Source organism: Heterocephalus glaber, unplaced genomic scaffold (genome assembly GCF_053883595.1).
Source record: "Heterocephalus glaber isolate CG9 unplaced genomic scaffold, H.glaber_assembly_v1.0 deba00001546, whole genome shotgun sequence".
In the NCBI taxonomy this organism is placed as follows: domain Eukaryota; kingdom Metazoa; phylum Chordata; class Mammalia; order Rodentia; family Bathyergidae; genus Heterocephalus; species Heterocephalus glaber.
Window position 1 is genome coordinate 420,260 of NW_028258339.1, and position 11,014 is coordinate 431,273.

Consider the following 11,014-nt stretch of genomic DNA (forward strand, 5'->3'; position numbering starts at 1 on the left):
TGCTCCATAAAGACTTATTTAATGTTGTTGAATAAATGATTGAGCAGATGGATAAAAGAGAAAAAACGACAGTGAAGTTGAAGTATAGAGTTAAAAGAGCAGTAGTAAGAGATGTGGCTGGAGATGTAAGAGGTCAGAAAGGGACAGACCTTGTATGTAATATCTGTCCCCACTGGACTTACATTCTTCTGTAAAATAATAAAATATTTAAGAACAGTACCTGCCAAATGGTAACATTGGCTATGAAAAAAATAAAGCAGGTAAACTGGGTGGGGCAGCACACACCTGTAGTCCCAGCACCAGGGAGTCTGAGGCGGTAGAATTACTTAAAGTTGGGAGTCTGAGACTAGCCTGGACAACATAGTGAAAATCTCTCTCACAAAACTAAAAAAAAAAAGGCAAAAACCTAGAAACAAAACAACCAAGTAGGATAGCAATAATGTGAGAGGAGGAGGTGGGGATGGGGTTGCCATTCTAGGAGGGCTCTAGCAAAGGATAATGTATGAGCAGCATTTATAGACTTTAACCACTTCTCTTAGTCACCATATTATTATCTTATTTCAGGCCCTGCATATTTCTCCTCAAATTCAAACTCCTTAGCATTGCATACAAAGCTTTAATAATGTAAATCTCTCTTATTCATTCTCTCTCTCCCTCCCTCCTCTCCCTCCTCTCCCTCCTTCCTTCCTTCTTTCTCTCTCTTCACCTCTCACCACTCAGAATCTTCTATCCTATGTCCCATAGACTTATTTGGAAAGTGTAAAAAGGTCTCAAATCTCTGCACATTCACACTGGTAATTCTCACACACCTTTTAAAAGTCAGCTGACATTTCATCTCTTTCATAAAAGCTTCCTAACATTCACTCCTTAACCCAAACCAGACAGCTCCTCTTCTCTGACACTACCATTATATCTTACTCAATTTTCTTATCAACTTTCTGTCATTCAGTCAACATTGTTTTTGATCAGCTATTCTGTGGTTATCACTATTCAAGGCAGTAAAAATAAATCCATAAACAATAAAGTGAAAAACCCTTACGTTTTAGAAAACAAGACAAGCAATAAACCAAATAACATAATAAATAAGGAACTTTTATTTTTATAAGCAGTAGTTTTCAATTCCAGGTGCCCATTAGAATCACTAGGAGAGCTTTTTATCTTTCTTTTATTCAATACTAATGCCTTTTCCCATTCCAGCCAAAATGTATCTAAAACTTAGGGGTGAGGCTAAGCATATCATATGTAATATATGTTATATGGTTAGTGGTCATTAAAGTGTCTGGTACACAGAGGAGATTGAGAACTACTATCCTACAGGCTGTACCTCAGGGAAAAGATCCCAGAAGTAGAGTCTGAAAAAGCTATGGAGAACAAATAAAATGATGGGCACATATGTCAATCTAAAAAACAAATATAGTATGTATAAAATCATAATAGCCAGGTATGGTGGTGCACATCTTTGATCCCAGAACTCAGAAGGCTAAGACTACAGCATCACCAAATTCAAGGCCACACTCAACAACAGAGAGTATCTCAAAAATGAAAGACAGACAGACAGACTGGAAAGAAAAAGAAAAAGAAAAAGAAAAAGAAAGAAAGAGAGAGAGAAGGAAAGAGAGAAAGAAAGAAGACACTAGCTCAAAAAAAATCATAATAATGAGGGCTGAGTTGTGGAGTTAAAGAAAACGTCATATAACTCAGAAAGAGATGGAAATCAGAATTAAACTCTTGAGAGTGGGATTAATATGTTTTTGAAGTTTAGACACTGTTAAGTTAAATAAGCACAATAAAATTTCAAGAATAACCGCTAAAATGCAGAAGCACAGCTACAGAAAATAGAATAAGGAAGAATGCACAAATTCAAACCAGTAGGGAAAGAAAATAGAATAAGATAAAAAAAATCTCTATCTGTTAAAAAAAAGAAGCACATACCTATATAAACAGAAAGACATGGATTGCCGGATAATGTTTCCCTCTGGGTTAGGTGAGGAGAGATGGGGAGATCTCATAGTTTAAAGAAATTTGTTTTGTTTTTGGTTTGTTTTGTTTTTGGAGGCAAGGTCTTGCTTAGTAGTTCAGGCTGGCCTTGAACTCATGGCAATTCTCCTGCCTCAGCCTCCGAAGTACTGCAATTACAGGCATGCACCACCGCCCAACCTGTTTTTTGGTTTGTTTTTGTTCTTTAAGAAGTTTGTTAGTAATTATCATGTTCTTGGGTTGAGAAATGGTTCAGGAATATTCATTATACTGTTGCTTTTTATTTAAAATTTTTACTTGTATTATTTTTCATGTATCATATATTAAAATGGAAAATGAATAATTAAAAAACAATTACCAAAAAGGGAGACAAAAATAAAATATAATAATTTTCCATCTTATACCTGGCTCCCAGCCTGTCATTTCCTCTTCATGGACAACTTATGCTTTTTAAAAATTTGCTCTTTCAAGAACATTTTACACATATGTAGAATAATACATATATATTACATACTAGTTAAATATGATATAATTATGTATTTTACGTACTACTTTGCAATAGGCATGCATTTCACATTGATACATAAAGAGATTCCTCATTCCTTTAAATTAACTTGCAGTAAATGATTTTTTTGGTGCGTGTAACTCACCTTAATACAAGAATAAATTCACGTAGGGCCGGGGATTTAGCTCAGTGGTTCCGACGCTTGCCTCAAAAGCAAAAAGCACAAGGACCCGAGTTCGATCCCTGGTACCAAAAAAAAAAAAAAAAAAAAAAAAGAATAAATTCATGTAACCACACTGCAATCAAGATATAGAACAGTCCCAGAGCCCCCAAAGCCCTGATGCTATAGTGCTCTAGCACTATAATCCTTCCCACCCCTAAAGACTGGCAAAGATTGATCTGTTCTATGTTCTATGTTCAATGTAGTTTTCTCTTTTCTAAATTATCATACAAATAGAAGCATACAATAAATGACCATTAGATACAGGCTTCTTTTACTTGGAATGTTTTTGAGATTCATTCAAATTGTTGCATATTTCAATCACTTAACACTTTTTATTTCTGAATAGTATTTCATGATATGAATGTACCACAAATTATTTATTCATTCATCCATTTAAAGACATTTGTATGGTTTCCAGCTTTTGGAATAAAGCAAGTATAACATTTATATGCAGGTCTTTGCATAAATATAAATTTTAATTTCTCAAAAGAAATGCTCATCAGTTAGATTGCTGGTAAAAACATATGGTATGGATGTTTAACTTTATTAAAAAACTGCCAAAATATTTTTCCAAAGTGGCTGTACCATTTTGCATTCCCACCAGCAACATATAAGTGTTCTAATTGCCATACATCCTGGCTAGCATTTCATATTCTTCATAAATTTTAGTTACCATTCCAACAGGTAATAAGATTTACTTGTGATTTTAGTATATATGTCACTTGTTGAAAGGGTATCATTTCTCTATTGGACTTTGCCTTTCTAAAAATCAATTCACTGGGGCTGGGGGCTGGGGGCAGGGACAGCTCAGTGGTACAGAACCTGCCTGGCATCCTTAATTGCCTGGATTGGGTCTTTAGAACAACACACACAAATCAGTTCACCATATTTTTGGGATCTATTTCTGAGCACTATCTTCTGTAATCTATGTGTCATCCCTTAATCAATACTGCACCATCTTGATAAAGATAGTTTTAAAGTAAATATTAATCTCAAGTAGTGTGATTGCTTCATAGTCATTCTTCCTTTTCAAAATTGTTTTGACTATTCTAATTCCTTTGTTTTTCCCTATAAATCATGGAATCAGCATTTCTATAACTAAAAAGAAAACCCTTATGATTATTGTTGAAATTCTGTTAAATTTATAAGTTAACCTGGGAATAACTTACTTTATTATGTAGACTCCACAAATCCATAGCTTTCCATTTGTTTCTATTGTTTTGTTTGTGTATGCAATGGAGTCTCTCTGTGTTACCCAAGCTGGCCTCAAACTCCTAGTCTCAAGTGATCCTCCTGCCTTAACCCTCTGTAGTAGCTGGAATTACAGTTGTGACACTACTGGCTTTTTTAATATCTTTTTTTTTTTTTTTGGTACCGGGAATCGAACTCGGGACCTTGCACTTGCAAGGCAGGCATTGGAACCACTGAGCTAAATCCCCGGCCCCTTAATATCTTTTAAAAAAAATTCTTTCTTTAGTGCTTTTAGTTTTCAAATGCAAATTTTGGTTAAACGTATACTTGTTTCTTTTTAAGCTATCAGAAATCATATTCTCTCAATTTCATGTGTTTGAAGCTATTGTAAAGTTTAAAAATTTCATTATTAATTTATAGTTACATGTTTAATTTTGTGTTTTTGTTTTATGCTGACAATCAAACCCAAGGCCTCATGAATACTGAGTGCATTTTCTACCACTGTGCTACACTCCTGGCCCCCAAATTGCACTGTTTATGACTTCCACTGCAATGTTGAGTAGGTGTGGTGAGAAAAACATCTTTGTCTTGTTCCACGAATTAGGGAGAAAACAGTCAGTTTTTCACCATTAAGTATGATATTGACTGTAGGTTTTTGGTAGAAGCTCTTTATTAGCTTGAGGAAAATTCCTTCTAGTTCTAGTTTGCTGAGTGTTTTTGTTATAAATGGGTATCAAGTTTTTTCAAATGCCTTTTATGTATCAATTGACATGATAAAGCAAATTTTCTTCTGTGGACCATTAATATGGTGGATTGTATCTTTTTATTATTGAACCATATAGTCTCTACATAATAATGTTGTATTATACTTTTTATTTATAATGGAGTTATATTTGCTAATATCTTGTTTAGAGCTTTTGTCTATATTCATAAGCTATTGGTCTATAGTTTTTTTGTATTTTCTTTGTCTTGTTTTTATAACAGAGTCAGGGTGGTTTCATTAAGTGAGTTAAGAATTGTTCCCTCTTCTTCTGCTTCTTGAGAGTGTTTATGTAGGATTGGAGTACTCTCTCCTTTAACTATTTCATCAAAGTTACCAGTAAAAGCATTTGCACTTAGAGTTTGCTTCTCTGAAACTCTTAATAATGAAGTAACTATCTTTATAGCAGTTATACTGGGCCAGGGATTTAGCTCAGTGGTTCTGGTGCCTGCCTCGCAAGTGCAAGTTCCCAAGTTGGATCCCGGTACCAAATAAATAAATAAATAAATAAATAAATAAATAATAATGTAACAGTTATACTATACTGTTTCATTATGGGTCTTTTGTTTTTGCTGTTTGTGGTTTTTGAGGAATTGTGTCATTTTATATGAACTGTTGAACACATGTACACAAAGTTTTTTGTAGTATCCCTTATTAGCTATGTAATTTTCGTGAGCTCTATAATAATATCGTCCATTTTACACTTGATATGAGTAAGCTGTATATTCTCTGGTTTTTTTGTCATTTGTTCTAGTGATTCATAAATTGTACTGACCTCTACTAATATCAGTTTTTGGTTTCTTTTTTGTTTTGTTTTGTTTGGGTACCTTGATCGAACTCGGGTCTTTGCACTTGTGAGGCAGGTGGCAGAGCCACTGAGCTAAATCTCCGGCCCTAGTTTTTGGTTTCTTTATTTTGTTTTTCCCTTATTTTTAATTTTGTTTATTTCTGTTTGTATATTTTTCCCTTCTGCTTGCTTTGGGTTTATCTTGCTTTTTTCTCTAGTTTCTGAACCTAGATATTTACATTATTGATTTGAGAACTTTCTTCTTTTCTAATGCAGAGAATTCCCTCTAAAGCACTGATTTAGCTCACTTGTGAGGTAGGTGGTGGCACCACTGAGCTAAATCCCCAGCCCCATCTTTCTCTTATTGATATGAGCTGCTGCAAATACAGATGTTCTTTGATTTACAATGCAATTAAATCCACCATAAATTGAAAATATTATAAAATGAAAATGTATTGAATATGCCTAACCTACCAAGCATCTTAGTTTAGCAACTCAGTACCCTGCTGAGAACCAGTTGTTTCCCCTTACTTAGTTAACTGTACAGTGTGGCTCTCTGCATTGTAAGACTGTTATCACACCACACATTCTAGCAAAGGAAAAGACTAAAATTCAAAATTCAAAAAACAGTTTCTACCAAATATCATTTTTGCATCATTCTAAGTAAAAAATTGTAGGTCAAATTCATTTGTTCAGCAACTTTTTGTCTTCCTTTTTGCTGATTTCTTACTGAATTTGACTGCCCTCAAAAATATTCATTGGTCTCAGCCTTTATATATACAAAAGTTTAGACTTCTGGAAAAATGGGAGGGAGCTCTATAGAACCTTTCTCCAGAGAAACAACCATAACAGATAAAAATTATTTTTAAACTAACCACTTAGCCAGGCATGGTGGGGAAATTTGTAATCTCAGCACTCAGGAAGCTGAGGCAAAAGGATTGCTGTGAGTTTGAGGCCAGCCTGGACCACATAGTGAATTCAAGGCCAGTCTGAACCTTGTCTCAAAAAACCAAAAAATAAAAAACGTAAATAAAAACAACCACTTAAAGCCTCTGGAAATTTCACTAAGGGTTTAAAGCAAAAGAAAAAACATTTAGGGCCAGGAATTTAGCTCAGTGGTTCTGGTGCCTGCCTCGAAAGCACAAGGTCGTGAGTTTGATCCCCGGTACCAAAAAAAAAAAAAAAAAAAAAAAAAAAAAAAGAAACTTTTAAGAAAATCTAAATTTTAGCAAAAATAGTGAGAGTCTATGGCACTTGAGCCACAACCTGTTTTATACCTCCCCTGTCAAGGTCATTGTGATTAAAGCTACAATTTGGGTTGTTTGATCAAGAAGACATGGCTTCTTCCCCAGTCTTGAAGTCAAGAGCTATGGTTCTTTTCTCACAAGGGCAGACCAACAGCTTTGGTATTTCTCACCCGCTTCACAAGCTCCATGTTGTAAAAAGCCCAAATTCCAATGAGTATAGCCAAAAGACTCAGGGATCCCTTCTTCAATCTAGCCTCCATATTAGGGTGGAGGCTGTATCTCAACTATGGCAGGCCAAAAATGCTGAGATCTTAATCTCTCTTGCCCAGATTTACTCATAAAAGTAAGGTTCTGCACTGGTATAAGGAAGCTGACAACACCATAGGCTACTGCCCTGGCCCACTACTCAGGCCCTAAAACAGGGACTTCTCTCTCAAAGAAGTGGTCCATAGTCTCCACTCCAAACTCCAGAGCAGTAGTGCAGGGATTTTGTCCAGTGGGAAGACTGGCTATAAGAACAGAGTGCTTCAAACAATCTCCAATAAAACTGACTTTATATGGAGGAGAATGTGGTAAATTCAAGCCTGAGGATAATTTCAAAAACAATATTTTTGGTGCTAAGCATTAAGAATAGTCTGGTAAACCCATGAAAGCAACAAAATAAACCATAAGCCAGTTAATTTTCCAGGAATAATCAAGTAACAATCCTCCGGGCTTGGAATGGACTTCAGAGATTAGCTTTAAAAACTATCCCTGGGGAAGGTCAAATTTAATTGGATCACACTGTAGAGTAATTTATGCCCCAGGGCGTTTTCAAAAACAACTGAGCAAATCATCCAACAATTAGTAGAACCTAATAGCACAGGGTGATACCAGCAGAGGCTGACAGCTGAACAGAAAAATCACAAAGAAAGAGAATGCATTATTCAAAAATTATGAGATATGCAAGGAAACAGCAACATGTGACAATATAATATCCAGTAGCAGCACATGAGATGTGGGTGAGAGCAAAGTTTATTGGAATAAAGAAATGACCCAGATGGTAACTCAAATTCACATGAACAAATAAGAAACAGAAATGGGCCAGGGATTTAGCTCAGTGGTTCTGCTGCCTGGCTTGCAAGCACAAGACCCAAGTTCGATCCCTGGTACCAAAAAAAAAAAAGAAAGAAACAGAAAGGGTAAATTAAAAAGTTAGTGTAACAGGGCTAGAAGTGTAGTTTAGTGGTAGGACATGACCTTAGCATGCAGAAGGCCCTAGGTTGAATCCCTAGCACCAAAATAATTGCTCACCTTTCATCTCTCAGCTTCTTTACAAGTCGTAACAATATATACAGTGATAGATACAATTAAATATTATTGGGTTATAGCATGTATGAATATTATATATATATATATAAAATAATGGCACAAGGACTGGGGATTTAGCTCAGTGGTGCCACGCCTACCTTGCAATCACAAGGTCCTGAGTTGATCCCCAGGATGGGGAAAAAAGTAAATAATGGTACAAAACTCAGGCAGAGAGAATAGTGCTATACACTAGTAATAATTCTAATAGAAATTCAGGAAAGAATAACACTGATCTAAAAATAAAGATTTTTATTTTCTAAGCAGGAAAAGGAATAGTAAGCCACTACTTTTGCCATAGCATCAGGCTGCTTTTCATGATCTGAGCATGATTATAATTCCACTTGCATCACTTACTTTCCTTGCGCCTACTAAGATACTACAATGTGAATCATAAATAACTGGTAATAGTGAGCAGTGAAATCAGGGTGGATTTTAATATTAAACTTAGAAAATTTAAACAGTTAGGCCCAGTGTGCTTTGACAAAATTATGTATTCTGTAATGTCCATATGAAAAGGAGAGGGAGGGAGAAAGGAAGAAACCTCTGAAATGGAATCTACTTCTGGAAGATAGGGATTGATAACTGAGATGGCAGCAATAAAATTACTCAACTTTATCCTGACTCTAACATAAGATTCTTTGAAGTAAGAAAAACAAAACAAAAAAAACAAGATAGCCACCTTCTAATAAAACAGAGTAATGAGGGAACTTGCTAGGAGTGTTTGAAAAGTTTAATATCTTGTTCTGTATGGTAATCATATAGATTCGTAAATAACTGAGCTGAGCATACATCATGAGTGTGCATATTATTGCCTGTAAAATATCTCATTTTGAACAAATAGTTATTTTTCTGTTATGGACAATATGGAGAAAAAGCATCAGATTTATCTTCACAGCTGAGACAACAAAAATATTTCAAACTATTATATATGAAACATTAGTTTTCAAGACACTGGAGACTCAGAGATAAAGTAATGAAGGGCAGTGAGTCCTGAGTAACTAAAAACAAATGAAGTGAGCCTAAAGATTGTCCCACTGCATTGCCTGGAGAGACTTTCTTGGCTATGGTGCATTGAGGGGACAAGACTAAAGGTTCCAGGAGACAAAGGTGGTTAGAATTTGCAAGAGAGAGAGTAACAAAGAAGAGACAGCTGCAGAGGTAAAACTCCAGATATCTACAGAGATTTCCCTCCAGCATTCAGTTGAGGACTGATCAGAGGATGTATATGAGGAAAGTATCCAAGTCCAGGTAGAGAAACCCAAAAGAATTAGAGCTAACAATGTCTGGGGTAAATGCAGGACCAAAAATGCTGCCTTTTCCTACCAGCCACACTAGAAAACCTCAAAAATCATGTGGCATTGGGTAGGGAACACAAAACATAGCTTTACTAGTGGAGAACAATTAGTCCTCAATTATATACTAATTCAGTCCTGTAACAAAACTTAAAAGCATGACTCAAGGGCTGGGTATTTAGCTCAGTGGTGCCACCACCTGCCTCACAAGCCCAAGGTCCTGAGTTCGATCCCTGATACCAAAAAAAAAAAAAAAAGCATGACTCAAAAGGATTAAACTGTTTCCAAATACCCTAATTATGTCCTAGAACTAATGTCAAGAATATCTATAGGAATATAGAAATATCAACATCAAAAAAGGTAAAGTCTATAATATCTAGCTAGTATGCAATTAAAAATTGCAAAGAATGGGCCGGGGATTTAGCTCAGTGGTGCTGCTGCCTGCCTCGCAAGCATAAGGTCCAGAGTTTGATCCCTGGTACCAAAAAAAAAAAGGGGGCTGGGGATTTAGGTCAGTGGTTTCACCGCCTGCTGTGCAAGTGCAAGGACCTGAGTTCAATCCCTAGTACCAAAAAAAAAAAAAATTGCAAAGAATGAAAAAAAGCACAAACATATTAACTATGTTGAAGAAAAAACAGTACTGTGTTAAGATTGATAGATGCTAGAATTAGCAGACAAGGACATTTAAAAAGGCATTATAACTGTATTCTATATGTTCAGAAAGTTGCACAGAATAATAAAATATATGAAAAAACCCAAATAGACATTCTGGAAATTAAAGTTAATATATTTGTGAGATGAAAAATATGATGGATGGAATTAATGGTAGATTAGACATTGCAGAAGAAAAGATTAGTGTATTTGATGGCATAATAATATAAGTTATCCAAAATAAATCACAGAGGTAAAAATAAATTTTTAAAAGTGAGAAAAGTATCAGTGAACTGTGAAATAATTTCAAGTGAATAATGGATGGCTAAGTGAAGTCTTTAAAAGAGAAGAGGAGACAGAAAAATGAAGAAATAAGGGCTGAAATTTTCCAAACTGGACGAAAACTACAAACTCATAGAACCAGAAAGACAAATTAGTCACAAGCACAAGAAAAGTGGACAAAGCTACACCAATGCATATTATAATCAAATTGCTTAAAAACAATGAAAATGAGAAAATTTTAAAGGCAGTGAGAGATAAAAGACATGTTACATGCAGAGGAACAAAGATAATATTAGATTTCTCATTGGGAACAATGTAAGCAAGACAGTGAAAAAATATTCTGAAAGAAAATATGTTAATGTAAAATTTTATCTCTGGTGAAAAAGAATCTATCAAAGCTAAGACAAAATAAAGACATTTTCCAGATCCACAAAGGCTAAAATAACCCATTACTGGCAAACCCATACAATAAGAATGTTAAAGAAAGTCTTTCATCGAGAAGGAAAATATACTACATAGATATACATGTCTACATACAGGAATGTAGAAAGCCAGAAATAGTAACAAAAAGATAAATATATTAAAAAATCTTTGGGCCAGAGATTTAGCTCAGTGGCACTGCGCATGCCTTGCAAATAGAAGGTTCTGAGTTCCATCCCCGGTACCCACCCCCCAAAAAGGTATTCTTTAAAATGTTTTACAAGAAATTTGAGTGTTAAAGATAATGAACTATAAAGTTTACAATATAT